Source organism: Diabrotica virgifera, chromosome 7 (assembly GCF_917563875.1).
Source record: "Diabrotica virgifera virgifera chromosome 7, PGI_DIABVI_V3a".
Taxonomy (NCBI): Eukaryota; Metazoa; Arthropoda; class Insecta; order Coleoptera; family Chrysomelidae; genus Diabrotica; species Diabrotica virgifera.
The window spans coordinates 41,705,800-41,727,125 of record NC_065449.1 but is presented as its reverse complement, the minus strand read 5'-3'; the positions used below and the strand labels follow the sequence as shown (position 1 = coordinate 41,727,125).

Sequence of the window (21,326 nt, the reverse complement as noted above, 5' to 3'; positions counted from 1 at the left end):
AAGATGACCCAAGGGTTAATCTTGATGAATCTAATTACAGAACATCAAGAGCTGCAAAAAGCCTAGCGGGAAAAATCTTCACCAAAAATAGAATTAAATGGGCAATAAATATCTTTAAGCCCTACAAATCTCCTGGAGAGGATGGTATCTTTCCAGCCCTGCTACAACAGGGCGTTGATACATTAACTCCTCATCTAGTCAAAATATTCAAGATGAGCTTCATCTTGGGCTACATTCCAAAAGGGTGGAGAGAGGTTAGGGTATGCTTCATTCCTAAGAGTGGTAAACGCCCTCCAGAGGAGCCGAAGTCATATAGACCCATAAGCCTTACCTCCTTTCTACTTAAAAGTATGGAAAAAATACTTGATACATATATAAGAAGCGAATATTTAACAAATATACCGCTTCACAAAGAACAATTTGCCTACCAATCAGGCAAATCCACCGTGGATGCCTTGCACTGTCTCGTAAAAGACATAGAAAAGGCAATAGGATCAAAGGAAGTGGCGCTATGTGCATTCATAGACATAGAGGGTGCGTTTGACAACACCTCATATGAATCAATCAGCGCCGCCGCAACAGCAAAAGGTATCCAACCTTCCATAACTAAATGGATTCAATCCATGCTAAACACTAGGAAAATTATTACCTACCTAGGAGGCAAATCAACTACTATAAAAGCAGTAAAAGGTTGTCCTCAAGGAGGAGTCTTATCACCTCTACTGTGGTCGCTAGTGGTTGACGACCTCCTAACAAAGCTCAAAAGAGCAGGATTTCGTGCTCTGGGCTATGCTGACGATCTAGTTATAGTGGTTAGAGGCAAACATGACGGTATTATTGCCGAACGCATGCAGCAGGCCTTAAACATTATAACCACTTGGTGTTCGAGGGAAGGGCTATCAGTCAATCCCAACAAAACGACACTTATTCCGTTCACTAACAGGAGGAAACTAACATTACAGCCTCCGATCATGAATGGAATAACCCTTTCTTTCTCAGAAGCGGTTAAGTACCTAGGAGTCATCCTTGATAGGAGACTTACGTGGAATGCACACCTCACTCATATTACCACAAAAGCAACAAGGGCTTTCTGGATGTGCCGTAGGCTTTTTGGGAAAACCTGGGGTCTGAAGCGAAAAATGATCTACTGGTCATATTTAACGGTTGTCAGACCCATTATCACTTATGCTGCGATGGTTTGGTGGACCAAAACAAAGCAGCAAAAGGCAATAAACGAGTTGCAAAAAGTGCAACGACTTGCCTGTATTGGGATCACGGGTGCAATGAGATCGTGTCCTACGGCAGCCTTAGAGGCAATGCTAGACCTTCCTCCACTACATTTACATGTACAGAGGATCGCTCTAGAAAATGCCTATAGGCTGACACAGAATAAATCTCTAAAACCCAGTGACTTAACGGGACATCTTGAGGTATTAAGGGCTGGAACAACCCAAATCATGAAGATGCCTACAGACGTAATGCCTGCAAAACAAGATTTCGAACTCGCGTTAGATGTTATTATTAACGACCGCGAGTTGACAGAAAACGAAATCGCTCAAATCACAAAAGGTGCCTTCACTTACTATACTGATGGGTCAAAAACAAACGAAGGAGTCGGAATAGGGATCACAGGTCCTAATATTAGGATATCCGCAGCCCTTGGAAATGCTCCAACAATATTTCAAGCAGAACTATTAGCAATAGAGTTCTGTGCTCAAGTGTGCCTAAGGAAAGGCCTCAACTCAGCAAGAATATTTATTGCATCTGATAGTCAGGCTGCTTTGAAGGCTCTGAAGTCCACAACTTACGAGTCAAAAATAGCCTGGAATTGCAAACAATCCCTTAAACAACTGGCAAGTCGCAACAAACTAACGTTGCTATGGGTGCCAGGGCATAAAGAAATTGTCGGAAATGAGATTGCCGATAGTCTCTCAAAGGAAGGAGCTTGTACTCCTTTCATCGGACCTGAACCATTTTGTGGCATACCAAAAAGCCGCATAATGGAAGAAGTTCGAATATATGAAAAGGAACTCAGTGCAGCCTACTGGAAAAATGTTCCAGGCCAAAGACAGGCAAAAAGGTTATTACGACCCTCTGCCCGGTACGCGAAATTACTCTTAGAGCTTCAGAAATCTGATCTCAGAGTAATCACAGGAATTCTCACTGGACACTGCTCACTCAGATATCATCTCTGTAAAATGGGCATACTGGACAGTGGGACATGTAGATTCTGCGATGAGGCAGATGAGACGTCAGAACATATTATCTGCAATTGCAGAGTAATTGTTCGGCAACGTCATAAATATCTGGAACAGGTATTCCTTGATCCTGATCAGGTTACAAACCTAGCTCCAAAACGGATAATGGACTTTCTTAGAAGCCTAGACCTTTTGGACTAAAATATAGATGTAGGGTATACACAAAAGATCTTATAGGTCGCAGTGTAGTAAGGTCAACTGGGCCAATCGACCCCTTTTGCAATCTACAATCTACAAGGGCTCGAATAAGGGGGAGTTTGCTCGTAAATAGAGGTTCTAAATAGCTATATTAGTCCAAGTAATGAAGTTAAGCTTCATTACTTCAATAGCTTCAATAGGACAAAACCTCGCAATTTTTACAGAATGGATCGATTTGCTTGAAAATTTGAGAATAGGTAGTAGAGAGTCCAAGGATCAAAATTTATATGAGGCCGAAAGGCGCTTTTACCACGGGGGTTGTTGCCACCCCATCTCGGGGGTTGAAATTTTTTATTTTATTTTGACCGCAAAAGTTGGTAAAAACATTCATTTTAAGCAAAAAACATTCTATACATTTTTTTGATAAAATTAATATTTTCTATTTATTTGCTATCGAAAGTGTTAGTTTTATATCGAAAAAATCAATGTCTTTAATCAGTTTTCTGCTAATAACTCAAAAAGTTTTATCGAAGGCCCCATGCATAATTTTTCTAAAATGAATGCTTCCAAAGTTACGAAGGTAGTATTGTATAACTGGTCCAAAAAAAGGCCTAACCCAAACATCCAAAGTAAAAGTTTTCCTCCAACACCAAAATGTTCTATATGGTCCACATATTGTTCAGTAAATAGTTACACCATTTTGAGCGTCCGGTTTGGGAGGAAGATGGGAGAGAAGCCGGTAAATTAGTAGTGTTTTAGGTTTTTCGTCAATATCTCTAAAACTATGCTTTAGCGTAAACAATGTTATATACAAAAATGTTCTACATGAAACTTAAAACAAAAAATTTTCGATACATAATTGTTATAAAATCATCGGTTCCAGAGTTACGGAGGGTGAAAAGTCGAGGTTTTCGATACTTTTTTATTTTTTGGGCAATATTTATGATATAACTATACCAAAAACCCAGACATCCAAAGTGAAAGTTATCCTCCAACACCAAATTATTCTATATGGTCCACATAATGTTCAGAAAAAAGTCACACCATTTTGAGCGTCGGTTTTTGGGGGGGAGAGGGGGGAGAAATCGGTAAATATAAAAAGTATCGAAAACCTCCACTTTTCACCATCCGTAACTCTGTAACCGTTGATTTTATAACAATTATGTATACAATCTTTTTTGTTTTAAATTTTATGTAGAACATTTTTCTATAGAACATTCCTTACGCTAAAGCATAGTTTTAGAAATATTGACGAAAAACTTAAAAAAACTACTAATTTACCGACTTCTCCCCCCCAAACCGGACGCTCAAAATGGTGTAACTTTTTACTGAACAATATGTGAACCATATAGAACAATTTGGTGTTGAAGGAAAACTTTTACTTTGGATGTCTGGGTAGGCCTTTTTTTGGACCAATTATACTATACTACCTCCGTAACTTTGGAACCGTTCATTTTAGAAGGGTTATGCATAGGACCTTTTTTATTTCAAATTTAATGAAGAATAATTTTGTGTAGAGGGTTGTTCATGCTAAACCGCTTAGTTTTAGAAATATTAACGAAAAACCTAAAAACTACGAATTTGCAGATTTCTCCCCCCTCTCCCCCCCAAACCCGACGCTTAAAATGGTGTGACTTTTTTCTGGACATTATGTGGACCATATAGAACAATTTGGTGTTGGAGGATAACTTTCACTTTGGATGTCTGCGTTTGGGTCTAACTATACCATAATAATGCTGAACGAAAAAATTGCGAGCCAAAATGCTTCATTTCCTCGACTATTTGGTTTAAAATGTGTGGCTTATTCTTATTACTCTGCACTTTCGATTATATTATTACAGCTAATAAACCTAGTATTTAACTGTCAATAAGTAATTTTCAAAAAACAATTTTTATTTAGGTGACGCTGTTACTGGCTTTAAGGTATGTTAATGAATAAACACTGGTATAGTATTTGTACTACAAAAACGTTATTACGTAGGTCAAAATTTTTGACGTAAGAGAACTGTCAAAACATTAGAATGTGACTTTTCATTATTGCTATGTTTATTATAAACACGGCAATAATGAAAAGTCACATTTTAATGTTTTGACAGTTCTCTTACGTCAAAAATTTTGACCTACGTAATAACGTTTTTGTAGTAAAAATACTATACTATATAGTTACTAGTACTGTATTAGTTTTTATTTATTTAATAAACTGTTGAGTAGCACAATTTGAATTGAAAAAGCAACTTGCACTTGACACTGCAAGTTTGACACTGCGTCGTGTCTCGTCGCGAACAAAACAAGTTCGCACTTCGTCGCGTCTTGTCGTAGATTGATTAACCCGAAAACGTAGGCCACACACAAAATACCACCATTACGTGATATTTTTTCGCGTCGCGACGCGTCGTGTCGTGTAGTCGCGTTTGTCATTCACCTAGGACAACGGGTCACTATCTAGTGATATTAACGCCGAGAATTTTTTTCGATAGTTTCCCGTCGTCAAGTATTGCGTTAGATGCCCTTCGTTTCTACGCAAAAATTAACATTCAGTGGCATTAATGACAGTTAATGTTTTACAACCGGTTAAAGAGAATACCATGAACAGGTTTAGCAAATAGTCAGGCGAAGATATTAATAAAATATTAGTTAAAATAATTTAAAAACAGTTTTATTCATGAAATAATCTTATCGGATTACACTCAAGCTCTTAAAAGTAACCGATTTGTTTTACCCTCGCGACACTTTGAGATAATTTCTATCTCTCTTAATTCTCTTCTTCGGGTCGGGAAATTAACACTGCCAAAGCGTCACTCGGAAAACAAATCGATAATTTTAGAGCTCCTGTGTAATTACTACTTATAATAACACAAAGTCGGAATAACTGATCATTAATTAAATTATAAATGTTCTCGCAACATATTTCATTACAAAATTTGGCGTTGTTGTAATCAATTATTATTATTTATTTTCGTGTCAGTACTTTATTGTGTTGAAATAAAAATATTATAGCAGGTTTACAAAAACGCAGTTACGTTCTGCATAAAAAATATTTACTGCTACTTATCACATTTCTGTACTAGGTATCTGTGATTTGTTTAATAATTTGTTGACAGTTATATTATGTGCTAGTGTAGTATCAATCTGATAATATTTGATGGATTCGACCGTTACTTGATAGAAGTTCATTTTATCTAATAATAAAACACTGAAAACGTTTGTTTTCTATACTTCCACAGAATTTATTATAACTAAGTGACTACAGGTGTTTCGGCAGAGTGCCTTTCTCAAGTGATATAGTTTACAATGTGTTTGCCTTTTTAAGTCTTCAACTGAAGAGGTTGAGGAGTGGGGAGCTGTTTGTCTCGAGTTGGTCATTCAGAATTATATCTGTATTTTTCAGTTTATTAATTTCCATAGATTCTAAAAAAGATAGCTTAAGGCCTTTATTTTGAATATGCAGAATTTGAAACTCTTCATTGAAAGAATGATTATGATCTAGAAGGTGAAGTGCGTGTGTAGAAGTGTCTGTTTTTCTATTGTTGAATGCCCTTTTGTGTTCTGCTATCCGTTTTTCAAAAGTTCTGCAAGTTTGACCGATGTACGTTTTCGGACAGTCACCACACGTTAGTTTGTACACACCACTCTGTAGTTGCTTTCTCTTTCGGCTTTTATTGTTCTTAATATATTTGCTTAAGTTGTTGTTAGTTCTGAAAGCTGGTATTATTCCTTTCTTTTTTATGTATCTGGCTATTTTTGTTGTTATCTTGTCAGTATATGTGAGAGATCAGAAAGTACTGGGTTCTTTTTGTGGTGGTGGATAAACTAATTTCAGGGCTTTCTTATGGGGTTTTTGGTTTAAAATTTTGTTAACTGTTTGTTCGTTATAGCCGTTGTTTACTGCTATTTGTTTAATGATGTTTAGTTCTATCTCGAAGTTATTTTCTGTCATGGGATGACAAATCCGATCATTGCATCTGAAATTTTACACCTTCTTGAAATTTGCATAAATCAAGACTATTTTGAATTCAATAATCAAATATACAGAAACAACAGTGCAGAACTTATTATGGGTAAGCCTCTAAGCCCATTGCTATCAGATATATTTATGAACTAACTTGAAACAACAATTTCTAAACATCCCGTATTTAAACAGTTCTTATATTGGTGGAGATACGTGGATGATATACTAATATGCTTTACAGGAACTAATAGACAACTTGATCAATTTCTATGATATATTAATTCACTTCATAATAATATTGAGTTTACTAGAAACAGAACAGAATAACTCCATAAACTTTCTAGATGTAACGATTTCCAGATAGTCCTGTCGCCAGGGGGGGTACAACGGCCTTCTTAATTCAGATGGACTTACCCAAGTTTTTTTTATGTATTTTGGCCCGTAGAATACGAATTTTTTGGGTAACAGTTGATCCGGATGTCGATATGATTGTTATAAACAAAGAAGTTGAGGAATTACATGACAGCGATTTCTCGCAAAACAAAACATTTTTTTGTATTTTTTGGGTCATTCTAACCAAAAAATGTTCCTACAAGTTTTTTCGTAGGATGCATAGTTTTCGAGATAAACGCGGCTGAACTTTCAAAAAATCGAAAAATTGCAATTTTTGAACCCGAATAACCTTTGAATAAAAAATAAAATAGCAATTCTGCTTACCAGCTTTAAAAGTTTGAGTCAAATTATATCTGTTTTGAATATTTGCATTGCTAAAAATTTATTTTTTGATTGTTAAAAAAAGCTATAAACACATAGTGTTTCCCGTGCCTAATACATGCGTTTTAAGGCATGCTACGTAGAAATAGCCCCCCTTGCACTCTTATCTCCTCTACCTACTCGTTTGATTTTAAATGAGAAATCATTGAAAACATCACTCAAGCACTAGGTGTTTATAGCTTTGTTTTAACAATAAAATAATAAATTTTTAGCAATACAAATAATTAAAACCGATATAATTTGACTTGAACTTTCAAATGCGGTAAGCAGAATTGCTATTTTATTTTTTAATCAAAAGTTATTCGGGTTCAAAAATTGCAATTTTTCGATTTTTTGAAAGTTCAACCCCGTTTATCTCGAAAACTATGCATCCTACGAAAAAAATTGTAGGAACATTTTTTGGTTAGAATGGCCCAAAAAATACAAAAAAAAACGTTTTGTTTTGCGAGAAATCGCTGTTATGTGATTCCTCAACTTCTTGGTTTATAACAATCTTATCGACATCCGGATCAACTGTTACCCAAAAAATTCGTGTTCTACAAGTCAAAATACATAAAAAAAACTTGGGTAAGTCCATCTGAATACAGGAGGCCGTTGTACCCCCCCTGGCGACAGGACTAAGACTACACAACAAACATAAGTTCTCCGTATATCATAAACCTACCCATACTGACACAACTATACACAATTCATCATCCCATCCTACGCAACACAAATTAGCAGTCTACCATAGCATGATACATAGACTGACAGAAATTCCCATGACAAAAAATAACTTCGAGATAGAACTAAACATCATTAAACAAATAGCAGTAAACAACGGCTATAACGAACAAACAGTTAACAAAATTTTAAACCAAAAACTCCATAAGAAAGCCCTGAAATTAGTGTATCCACCACCACAGAAAGAACCCAGTACCTTCTGCTCTCTCACATATACTGGCAAGATAACAACAAAAATAGCCAGATACATAAAAAAGAATGGAATAACACCAGCTTTCAGAACTAACAACAACTTAAGCAAATATATTAAGAACAATAAAAGCCGAAAGAGAAAGCAACTACAGAGTGGTGTGTACAAACTAACGTGTGGTGACTGTCCGAAAACGTACATCGGTCAAACTGGCAGAACTTTTGACAAACGGATAGCAGAACACAAAAGGGCATTCAACAATAGAAAAACAGACACTTCTACATACGCACTTCACCTCCTAAATCATAATCATTCTTTCAATGAAGAGTTTCAAATTCTGCATATTCAAAATAAAGGCCTTAAGCTATCTTTTTTAGAATCTATGGAAATTAATAAACTGAAAAATACAGATATAATTCTGAATGACCAACTCGAGACAAACAGCTCCCCACTCCTCAACCTCTTCAGTTGAAGACTTAAAAAGGCAAACACATTGTAAACTTTATCACTTGAGAAAGGCACTCTGCCGAAACAGCTGTAGTCACTTAGTTATAATAAATTCTGTGGAAGTATAGAAAACAAACGTTTTCAGTGTTTTATTATTCAATCTGATAACGTTTTCTTTGACAGCTTATGTGAAAAAAGTTAATATACATAGTCGGTTTGCTAAATTCAGACACAACTGGCTAGAGATTTTAGTAGGTATTTTTTTTTGTTTTTGGCCAATTTTGCTAAAATTGGCAAAATTACTAACTATTTAGTTACTATTAACTATTTAGTAATTATTTTTTTTGCCAATTTTACCAAATTGGCAAAATTATTGACTAGAATCACTAGCCAGTTGTGTCTGAGTTTAGCGAACCGAGTATACAAAATGGCTTGTACTTATCAGAATGCAAATGTATCAGCACGATGGAGCACCTGCACATAAAAGTCGACACTAGTGATTCAGCAGCAATCCTACGTAGGGTTAAAAGTATTGCAGCTACAAGTAGAGCCAACCATGAAGAAACCAGGAGAGTAACGTTGAATGTTCATAGACGAAGCACAAAATACTTACAGGTCAATGGCGGTATTTTTGAAAATTTGTTATAAGGATATTTAAAATTAAACCAATATCCAGTTATAATTTTATTTGATTATCGCTTAGAAACAAACGAAAATGGAATAACAACATGGATTATGTTTAATTATTATTACGTATATTATACAGTCGTAAAATTTGGTGTGTTCCTCTTCACTCACTCTGTACATTGAATGTATTTATCGATTGTTAATGCTGAGTTAGGTAATTAAGAGTTTAACAACCTGGCACGCTTTCATTAATCCTGTAATTATTTGTAATAAAATGCGGGTGACATTTATATTTATTCGCTGTGTTTATGCTAAATTATTTCGGAGAAAAAGACGTACCTGTACATTGACGACATTTCAGGAATTGATTATGAAATCGTCAATTATTGGGGTTACAGTAGAACACCTGAAACAAAGAATACATGGTTAAATAGTGTTTATAGCTCTGGGAAATTTATTTTTAATGCGTTACTTGTAGGAATCAATATGGCTTTACTATTTACGACATTGTTTTTTTACGACAGTTAGTGAGAGGAAAACTAAGACACATATTACCTCCGAATTCTATCCCACTGCATGGATTTTAATTACATTTTGAGAAAAACCTCCACTTATCTCCTATTTCAAAATCTATCTTATGCAGATGTACTCTTCTTATTATTAGGGGTGAAAATTACCCCTTATTGCCAATATTGAATAAAACTAGTTGTAACTCCCTATTTGTGTGTCTGTGTAATATATCTGTGTAATGTATCCTCCCTACACTTACGTATGGTTCAGAGACGTGGACAATCACCAATTCCAATATGGATAAAATAATAAAGGCACAAAGAGCGATGGAAAGATCAATGCTCGGGGTGAGGCTTAGAATAAATGGATTAGAAGCAAAACCAAAGCAAAAGTCGCAGAAGAACATGCTGCCAAATTAAAATGGAGTTTCGAAGGACACAATGTCCGCTTGAAGGATAAAAGAAGGAATCACGAAATACAAAAATGGAGATCATTGCTAGGAATGTGAAGCAGAGGAAGACCACAAATGCGATGGACTGGTGACATAATGAAGATTAGAGGCCACAACTGGAAACAAGTGGCACAAAATAGAAAACACTGCACTGATTTGGGGGACCTATGTCCAAAGTTGGATAAGGCTGAAGAAGAAGGCTGATGCCAATGAACAACTCCATTGCGGTAACTGGTGTTGTTTTCATGGCACCTGTTATATTTAGGCAAGCCATCCGCTGTATACTGCCGTGCTAGGCCCAAAGGCGGTAACTAACATTTGACAAAATGGTGGCAAAGTCGATTTCAAAATTGAGTGTTAAAATTTTAGCCCGTTAGGGATTTATGGACTAGCTAATAGTTTTTATGCATGGATATATGCCCCAGTTTATTAAGGGAACCATTAATTATATTTTAAAACAAAGTTTTATATAAAAAGAGGTAGATACCGCTAAAACGTTTTATCAAAACTTACTATAAAACTAAGCCTATTAGCGGTATGTGGTTTACAGTTGTGATTGATATGAAATAAAAAGCTTTTCTGTGTATTACAGTTTATTAAATTGAAAGAATTAAAGTAGTATTAAATGTTATTATTTTGTTGAGCCACAATATGACAACAACAAATTGACAATATTTAGTTGTAGTTATATCTGTTTCTTTCAAGAGTCAATAAATACATATTGGTTCATTAATATTAATGTTCAATTTGTGGTTCAATATAGACAATTTAATAGATAACCAAACAACATACCTGTGTCTGGTACATACAGTACGTAAATCGTACAGCTGGACATAGGCAATGTCCATTAAGTTGAGTGTGGCAACTGCGCTAATCTGTGTTAGTTGAAGCTTGTGTTCGAGTTTCTGGTGCAATAGAGTTGTTACAACGAATACAATAAGTGAATTTGTAAGCAAGAATGTCCATAAATAACTCAAAAACAAAGATTATGATTGATGAGTTAATAATTTTACTTTAATTTTTAAAATATTTTTTATTTAAAACTAATTACAAAATTAAACAGACACAGTTTTCTCATTCCCTCAGGCCAAAAATATTCAGCTACTATATTGTCATGTTTTGACGTTTATTTGTGTCAGTCGAAATGAATATAAACGAGGATTGTGACTTCACGAACGGCGGTCTCTGCGTGTCGTAGGGGGTCAAAGGCAAAAGTGTCCTCAAGTGGCTACCTTAGTATTTTGAGGATACTTTGACCTGTGACCTCTGATCGGTCACAATTCTTTGAGTAAAGTAAATTTCTCCTCTACAAACATACCTAGCCGTTTTCATACCACTTGAGGTAAGCTAGCCAGTGCGCTGATCTTTTCTATTGTTGAAAGATAGGCCTACAGGAAACCACGCCTATTGTTTTTAAACTGTATGTAGAATTTTCTTTCATGAAAAAGACTCTATTACGTGTGACTCGAGGGAGGTAATTCTGCTAAATGCAGTTAAAAACCTTCAAAATTTTTATTGTGTACTATTAGGTCTGGATCCCGCGTATGAAAAAAAGTTGATTAATAGCAAGCTGAAAATTTGTTAATAGCTTAAGGGTGTCTAGTCGAACAAACTTTGATATATGGGAACACTGGAACAGGGGCAGTTTTAATTGTGGAACAGGTTAAAAATTTGGAACGGTTACACCACGAAAACGGCACATTTATTTTGTCCGACAGAACAGACTTAAACTCTCCGAACAGAGATTAAACTCTCATGCAAAAATCAGACTGCTATTTATCACCAAATGGGCGTTTTAATGAGTGGAACATGTAGAATATGTCAAATGACAGGAATTATGACAGGTTGTAAATAGCAGTCTGATTTTTGCATGAGAGTTTAATCTCTGTTCGGAGAGTTTAAGTCCGCTCTGTCGGACAAAATAAATGTGCCGTTCTCGTGGTGTGACCGTTCCAAATTTTTAACCTGTTCCACAATTAAAACTGCCCCTGTTCCAGTGTTCCCATATATCAATGTTTATCCAACTAGACACCCTTAAGCTACTAACAAATTTTCAGCTTGCTATTAATCAACTTTTTTTTCATACGCGGGATCCAGACCTATATGCCCAACAAAAAACGAAAAATTATTATTCAAACTAGTTAAACACAAATAAATAATTAATTTAAAGTAATTGGAAATCCAACAATACATTATACGGTAGAAAATAATAAGTAAACTAAATGAAAAGTTCAAATAGACCACCTTGCTTTGCAAGACAATAACCTAGTCTATCATAAAATGCTTGTCTGACGTTTTCAAGCTGTTGTGGCGTAATCGTAGTACAAGCGTTTCTTATTTTATTTTCCAAATCCTCTAGACTATGTGCCCTCTCGAGATCGTTGCCATAGATGGTGGATTTAATATGTCCCCAGAAAAAGAAATCCATGGGAGCCAAATCGGGACATCTTGCAGGCCATTTAATTTGGTTGCTTGTTCCGCTTATAATGCGATTTTGAAAAATTGTGCTTAAATAATTTTTCACGATACGCGCATTATGAACGGAACAGCCATCCTGTTGGTACCAGACATCTTCTAAACCAATTACATGGTCACCCAAAATGCCGGTCCACACATTAAGTTTTTGAGGGCGTTGAGTCCGATGTACAATGCTTCTATGTTCATTTTCCTGAGACCAATACCGCGTTCTGGAAGGATTGTGATGACCCCGTACAGAAAATGACGATTCATCGGTGAAAAGAATGTTTTTTACAAAATCATCATTTTCGTGAGATGCATCCATTGCAGCTTGACAAAACTCCATTCTACGATAATGATCTTCAGGAAATAACTCCTGGGTTCTCGAGTATTTGAAACTCTTAAGGCCATATTTTTTTAGAACTTTATGAACTGTGGTATGCGAAACCTCCAACTCTTTGGCGACACTTCTGGTGGTTCTGCAGTTATCTACCTCAATTGTAGAACAAATATCTTCATCCCTTCTTTCGATTTCCTGCTGTCTTTCCGGGGGCATCTCTTTTCTTTTGTGACATTTTGTACAATCTTTTAAGCAATGTTGTATTTCAAAACTATTTATAACATTTGCAATTGTTTGTCTACAAGGTATGGGTCTAGTTTCGAAAGTATTAGCAAATAGATCTACACATTCTGCCAACGAATTATCTTGATAATACCATTTAATTATTTGCATCTTTTCTGGAGAAGTATAAATAAACATTTTAAACAATACTCTTCGCTTCGGGGTTCAGATGACAAATAATACTTGACGTTTAACGAATTTTGAAAGGATAAACAATTACTGACAATTTGTATTTGTAGCTCAGTTGCCACAATTATCTCAATATAATACAATGTATGGATTTATGTATCTAAATATATACGATGTATGTTTCCTATGTCCAGCTGAACAATTTACGTACTGTATACAAAACCTATTTAGTATTACAATGGTTTTACCTCATAATTAACATTTTTTATAAATTCTTTTATAGTGCGTCTAATAATTTGGGCAGAACTGTACTTCGAAAAATACTACGAAAAAACAGAATCTGTTCAGATTGTTATAGATGTTTAAACATCTGGTGATGTTAAGCGTTTTAAAGAATTCTTCAACTCAACTATGAATGTGACTGTAAACCATACTTTTGACTTTCTCAGCTATTTTTATTTTGTTTCTTGGCGACAAAGGTTTGCTATTTTACGACAGGCCTGAGTTATTATAGAGGTTAAATATTTTTATGATGGCCGACACCTACCCTAATATTATTATGTATTGTTATATTATTGGGTATTTCACAATATTATATTCGGGAATATACCATTACTTACAGTAATTAGGGCAAATTTTAACATTTTATTAGTTGAATTGTACAAACTAGTTATATTATATGTTATGATTAAAATATGATGACATTGTCTTTTAGACCGAAAAATACCTAATTATGGGATATATAAGATTTTAAAAATATGCAAACAAATGTTTGGATCATTATCCAGGTACCTGACGCATTCTTAGAAAATTTATAAAGGAATAAAACCAGTATTTTTGTATAAAACTTAGGTAAAGGATTCTCATAAGATTAAGTAAAGATCTAGATTAAGATTTTCTAAAAACAACTCTTTTAACTAACACAATAATTGAACCTTGTAAAGTTAGGCCGAATTTACTTCGTAATACTAAGGCGATTTGGCGGTTTCTAAATGTAGGCGTAGCATTCTTGAAAGTAGATTAGCGGTAAGTGCAATATGCTAAGGTATATGGACGGCAACTGTAGCAGATACTGTCAAAACGCCATAGTATTTAACATTTGCCGCCAAATGGCTTAGTATTTTAACTGAAAAGTGTAGATACCGCTAACAAAATTGCAATTTTATTTAAAATGTAATGCTTCTACAACTCCAAAGACTTTATAAATATACACTAAATACCCTATTCTACCTAAAAATACAAAAATCTCATTTTCGATAAAAAATCAGTTCCCGCCTTTGGGCTTAGCACGGCAGTATAATGGTTAAGTTTTTTTATCACTGTTGCCTGTAGCACTTTTGTTTGGTACCCAAGCAATAGCTCCGTAAGTTAGCATTGCCTAGTTACAGCAGTGTAGATCCATGCGATCACGCTGGGCGAAACGCCCCTAGTGCGTCTGACTGTTCTCCGACACTGTTTATAACTCATGGCTTTTCAAGGCAACTATGTCGATGTCGTCTGCATAGACTGTTGTGTAGAAACCGTTTCTGCTGAGTTGGTCAACCTCGGTGTCTAAAACAATATTACAGACGAGTAGAATTTTTCACGTTTTAATAAATTCTCGTTTTATCTGGTACGTAAAATTATATACTCAGTGACATTAGAAGTGTTACACTCAGAAGGAATCATTTCTTGAACTTAATTTTTTGGCAGCACAATGACTATATTTAAAGCATGCTGTGATAACAATATCAATGTTTTATCTTTTATAGTCCAGAAAGCCACTGCGCATCCGCTAGGAAAAATATTCTAATTCGGATTTCTTGCACAATCTTACTCAAAAAGGACCCCTTTTAACAAATTTGCATGTTGCCAGGACCAAAAGTTGGTCAAAAATTTTTTAAACGTTTTTTTTTGTTTTTTTCCTAAAATTATTTTTTTTGCATGCAAAATTTTTTTTAGGTTTTTTGGATCATTCCAAACAGAAAAGGTCTTTAGTGACTTTTCTCTAAAGTTGATAGTTTTTGACATATAAGCGATTAAAAATTGAAAAATTGCGAAATCGGCCATTTTAACCCTCAAAAACTATGTGAAAAACTGAAAATTTGAATGTTCCCAAGGTAGGTAGATATTCTACAAACATCGATTGATGAAATCCCTAAGAGGTTTTTGCAATACAATATTCAAAACCCCTTTGTTTTTTAATTGCTAATCAAGCATGCGCGATACTATTTTCCACCGTTGCATGTGTATGCAGAATGGTGCAAATGAAAGGAATAAATTCGTTATTTCGTAAACCGGCAAATTTAAGAAAAAATCCCGAAAGAGGTCGATTTTTATTTTTAAGTTATGATATTTTGACATATATGGTATACTAGTGACGTCATCCATCTGGGCGTGATGACGTAATCGATGATTTTTTTAAATAAGAATACGGGTCGTGTGCTAGCTCACTTGAAAGGTTCTTCAATTCTCTATTCAGTAATATAAATATTTACATAATTATTTATACAGGGTGTCCAATAATTGAATTTTTTTGTCAATTTGCCAAATGATTTAATTTAATAAAATTTTTTTGGACACCCTGTATAAATAAATATGTACATGTTTATATTACTGAATAGAGAATTGAAGAACCTTTCAAATGAGCCAGCTCACAACCCGTATTCTCATTAAAAAAAATCATCGATTACGTCATCAGGCCCAGATGGATGACGTCACTAGTATACTATAAATGCCACAATATCATAACTTAAAAATAAAAACCGACCTGTATTGGGATTTTTCCTCAAAGTCACCAGTTAACGAAATAACGAATTTATTCCTTTCATTTGCACCATACTGTATACATATGCAACGGTGGAAAATAGTGTCGCGCAAGCTTGATTGGCAATTAAAAAACAAAGGGGTTTTTGGTATTGTATTGCAAAAAACTCTTCGAGATTTCATCAATCGATGTTTAAAGAACATCTACCTGCCTTGGCAACATTCAAATTTTCAGTTCTTCACATAGTTTTTGAGGGTTAAAAATGGCCGATTTCGCAATTTTTCAATTTTTAATCGCTTATATGTCAAAAACTATCAACTTTAGAGAAAAGTCACTAAAGACCTTTTCTGTTTGGAATGATCCAAAAAACCTAAAAAAACTTTGTTCCATGCAAAAAAAATAATTTTAGGAAAAAAACAAAAAAAAAACGTTTAAAAAATTTTTGACCAACTTTTGGTCGTGGCAACATGCAAATTTGTTAAAAGGGGTCCTTTTTGAGTAAGATTGTGCAAAAAATCCAAATTAGAATATTTTTCCTAGCGGATGCGCAGCGCAGTGGCTTTCTGGACTATTATAATTTTTGTAAAAATAAAGTTTCATCTTTAAATTTTTTTGTGATAAGACCAATTTATAAAGACCGGTTAGTGGTTCTGGGTCAATTACTCGAATGCAATTGCTCGAAAATCAATTGCTCGACATGAAAATTGCTCGAATAAAATAAAATAAAATAAAATAAAATAAAATAAAATAAAATAAAATAAAATAAAGTAAAATAAAATAAAATAAATTAAAATAAAATAAAATAAAATAAAATAAATTAAAATAAAATAAAATAAAATAAAATAAAATAAAATAAAATAAAATAAAATAAAATAAAATAAAATAAAATAAAATAAAATAAAATAAAATAAAATAAAATAAAATAAAATAAAATAAAATAAAATAAAATAAAATAAAATAAAATAAAATAAAATAAAATAAAATAAAATAAAATAAAATAAAATAAAATAAAATAAAATAAAATAAAATAAAATAAAATAAAATAAAATAAAATAAAATAAAATAAAATAAAATAAAATAAAATAAAATAAAATAAAATAAAAAAGAGAAGTATATATCTAAAATATTTATTCACAATAATCCACAAAATTTCCACAAAAATCCAGTACATACCCAATAAAGAAACATTGGTAATGGGTAAGCATGTTAATAGGTATTTATTGATTTTAATCTTTCCCTAATACCTGGAAATTATTATAATACCTAATTATCATAATGAGAGAAAATCAAAACCGTTATTTTTGTTACTATTTTAAAAGTTCAAAGATAGTTTAGATTTGTAATAAATACTTTTTCAGCATAAATTAATATACTATTATATATGTGACATATCACATAATTTGTCCTAATTCAAGAATCTTTCTTATGTCTATATTTTGTATTATTTTGAATAAATATTTTAGATATATAATTTTCTTTTTTATTCGAGCAATTTCTATTTCGAGCAATTTTCATATCGAGCAATTGATTTTCGAGCAATTGCATTCGAGCAATTGACCGGTTACCCCGGTTAGTACATATATTTTTAGTTATGATTCCTCAGCCTAATTGTATTCCGTGCAAGAATATGCCTCGAGTTCGAAGACACTAAAATTACCACCATTTTAGCGATTTAGAGAGGGGTAGAATTATTTCCTATAGAGATATGGGTTTGTCGTATCGCGAAATTGGCCGTCGTGTTAATTGTATGGCAATGGCAGTTATGAGAGTATGTCGTGTGTGGACAAACGGAGGTAGGGGAACACGAAGAAGACCAACTGGTCAACCGAGGTGTACCAGAGGGCGTCAAGATAGGCGCTTTAGACTCCTGAGTCTGAGAGACCGTTTTGCTACTACGAGTCAAATAGCTCACCAATGGTTTGGAGTACAACGTAGACTTGTTACTAGAAATACCCTATACCGTAGCATTTGAGCCTTTGGACTGGTTTCATTCCGCCCACCACGAGTGCTTCCTTTGACTGCGGACCACTGTCCTCAACGTTTAAATTGGTGCAGAGAACGGCAGCATTGGGTGGCATAATGGCATAATGCAGCATTCAGCGATGAATTGCAATTTTGTTTAGGTTTACATGATGGTCGTAAGATGATAAGACGCCGCCATACGACGCCTTTTCGCCAGACGATAAGTCGACGAGATATGGGGTTAGCTGTTGAGAGGCATCTACACAGGACAGTTGGAGTAATGGTTTGGGGGGTTAATGCCTATGGTATCCGATCACCACTTTTGTTTATTCGAGACAATATGACAGATACGCGTTGTGTTGATGACATCTTACAAACCAGTTTACTGGCTTATCTATACGGCCGTCGAAACGCCCTTTTTCAGGAAGACAACGCGCGTCCCCATATTGCTCGTCAAAATATGGACTTTTTCCAAGAAGCTGGTGTTAATTTTTTGTCGTGGCTACCCCGTTCTCTGGGTTTACATCCTATCGAACATGTGTGGGATATGATGGGGAGAAGACTTTCCACTTTGCACCATCCTCCACAGACTCTGGCACAGTTAATCCAAGAAATTCAAGTTGCTTGAAACGAGGTTCCACAACCATACATCGATCATCTCATTTTGTCAATTCCTAGACGTATAAAGGAGTGTATTCAGCTAGGGGATTGCCAAACATATTATTAATATTTTTTGAAGATATTCTTCTTTAGCGGCGAATCGATTGAGGGTAAAATTGTACATTTACCGCCCGCCTGCGCACACTGACAGTATGTTGTAGTTCATTGCTAATCTTTCAAGATGTATGTATGTATCTGTAACCGTGCAAATAAGTCATTAAAAGAATATATTAGTGGTTTTGGGAAATGTATTATTTATTATAATTCTTGTGTTTTTGGATTAATAAAATATTATGTAAGCCTAACATTTGTACACTATATGTCGCCGTGTTGTGTAATTATATCCGAAACTTACATGTCTATTTCTAGTGCCTCGATGGAGTAGTTAGAAATGCGTCAGCATTGAGATTGGAAGGTTGCGGGTTCAATTCCCGGGCGGATTCACATTTTTTTTTATTTTTGGTTGTTTTAATAAAATTTTTTTGAAATTGGTAGATAAGAAAGTTAGTTTGATTTTTAGATAAAATACAAATAACCTTTTAAGTATATTTACTTCGTTTAAATTACCTATTATATAACAGAAGAATATCTTCTTACGTGCGTACATAGTACACACACATTCTGTTTTTTTTTTTATTACATGTCAATAAAAATCTTGCCAATGTTATCGTTTTATTCTTAATGAAAATGTAACCTGTTGCCAAAAAATTAAGTTCCAGAAATTATTCCTTCTGGGAGTAACACTTCTAATGTCACTGAGTATATATCTGTAGTTGTGCTTGTTATGTTGTTTACATATATTCGGATAGATCTTTTGATGATGTTTTATTTCTGGTTAATGGAATCAATTAGTTATAGTTTACTTAGAACTATTAAATTCCTGTTAGACTATCTTGCTGCAAATCTCAAATTGATTATGTGATATTATATCACCGCAGAATCCCATTATCTTTCCCAATTCCAGGTATAATACAACACACACCACACGGCTTATAATCTTATTTTATATTTTCCTAGAATCTTCATATACCCTAAGGAAATTATTACCGTCGATATTTTTCCTGCGTAGATCGCCTGATCCTGTTAGCGTACACGTTTCATATGTAACAAGGGTTGTTTTTTAATATAACAGTACGAGCATACCTTATTGCTTTGCCACAATTTGTGATGGATTTATGTGTTTGTAGGGTCTTAGCTTAAATTAAAATATAAGAACTAAAATTTTTTACTGTTCCAAGTTTTTTATTTGAAATTTGTTGATATGCTGTTAATTAATATGTAAATAATAAATAAGTATACCTAATTAATATTCATACTATGTCATTAACTAATTTCTAATTAGCATGTCGTAATCATCATAAAGGAGTAGCGGATAGATACATTTATACGATCCCGGTGTAAGTCAGATCTATTTCAGAGACACGTTAATAGGGGAGGCCATATCCCGATCCTACCAAACATCAAAAGTCCTTTTTGATTATCCAACCCACAGGAGTAAACCAAATGCGTCAGAAAAATTATTGAACAACGGGAAATCACTCAAATTAGTTGTCCCGAGTAAGGTTAACATGGCTCAGTACAAACGTAAGGAAAGGACTACTGATCATTAATCTCGGAAACCAAGATCCGACACCAGACCTTAGGGCCTTCCCTTCCCGTTCGTCAGCCCACGAAATCCCTAATCCCTAATTTTAAAAGTAAGACAACTTGCAGTACCATCAGATTAGGTACATGGAACGTTAAAAGTCTCTATGTAGCAGGCAGCAGGCAAGCTCAGTCGCTTAGTTCAGGAGGTTAAACGTTTAAAAATGCATGGGTATCAGTGAGCTCCGGTGGCCTAGAATGGATATATGTGAACAAGATGAAGGCATACTATACTATTCTGGAAGTACTGAATTTATTTAATCTTGCCCAAGTATACTTTCGCTATCTAGAGCATCTTCATTGGGGACATTTGCTAACCTCGCTATCTAGGTTTTTCTTATACTAACATCACTTAAAAATACAACCTGACGAAACATCTGCAAAGACATTAAATTGTAATAAATTTTGTAGAAGTATTGAAGACAGACGTTATATGTGTTTTACTCTTAGCCTTAATTTTGTTTATGGAAAATAAAACTCTGATACGTTTAGATATACCATTTATTGTAAACCCATGTGATAATTAAAGCACTACATTTATCGTATAAGAAAGGTTTGTGACGAAGGGCAATTAATTAACAATGTAGCAGGGGCCATAAAATCAACACCGTTACTAACCATCTCACAATCTTCCATAGGGTAGGGAAGATGTCTATCTACCTTTAGTTGTGGCAAACCATTCGCCATGCTAAACAGCAACTATAAATAAAAAATCGTTTAAACTAATATCAAAATTATTCCTAATAGTATAATATTCAACGAGCATGTAATGATTGCTATTGCCTACGATGATTGCGATATTGCAGCGATATTAATTTTTTTTAAATCGGTTGTCAAATGACTGAGCAAATATTTTTTAAAATGAAAGATGCAATGTGGAAATCACATAACATAATATTATCATTTTGCTTAGTTATGTTATTTAGGTATGTGATATCCACATTGCACCGCTCATTTTAAAAATTAATAACTCAGTGATTTGACAACCGATTTTGAAAAACTTTATATCGCTGGATAGGTGAATGACCTTTCTTTCAAC

At 34.2% G+C, this 21,326-nt stretch overlaps 1 protein-coding gene across 1 annotated transcript in view; it reads right to left on the bottom strand.

Annotated features, from left to right (window-relative positions):
- The window catches only part of LOC114333498 (probable G-protein coupled receptor B0563.6), a 258,384-nt gene extending 248,862 nt beyond the window's left edge, over window positions 1–9,522 (bottom strand). The window contains exon 1 of the mRNA XM_050657285.1: window positions 9,446–9,522. The gene's annotated coding sequence lies outside the window, so the exon portion shown is untranslated. The remainder of the gene's footprint in view (window positions 1–9,445) is intronic.
- Window positions 9,523–21,326: the final 11,804 nt, after the last annotated feature.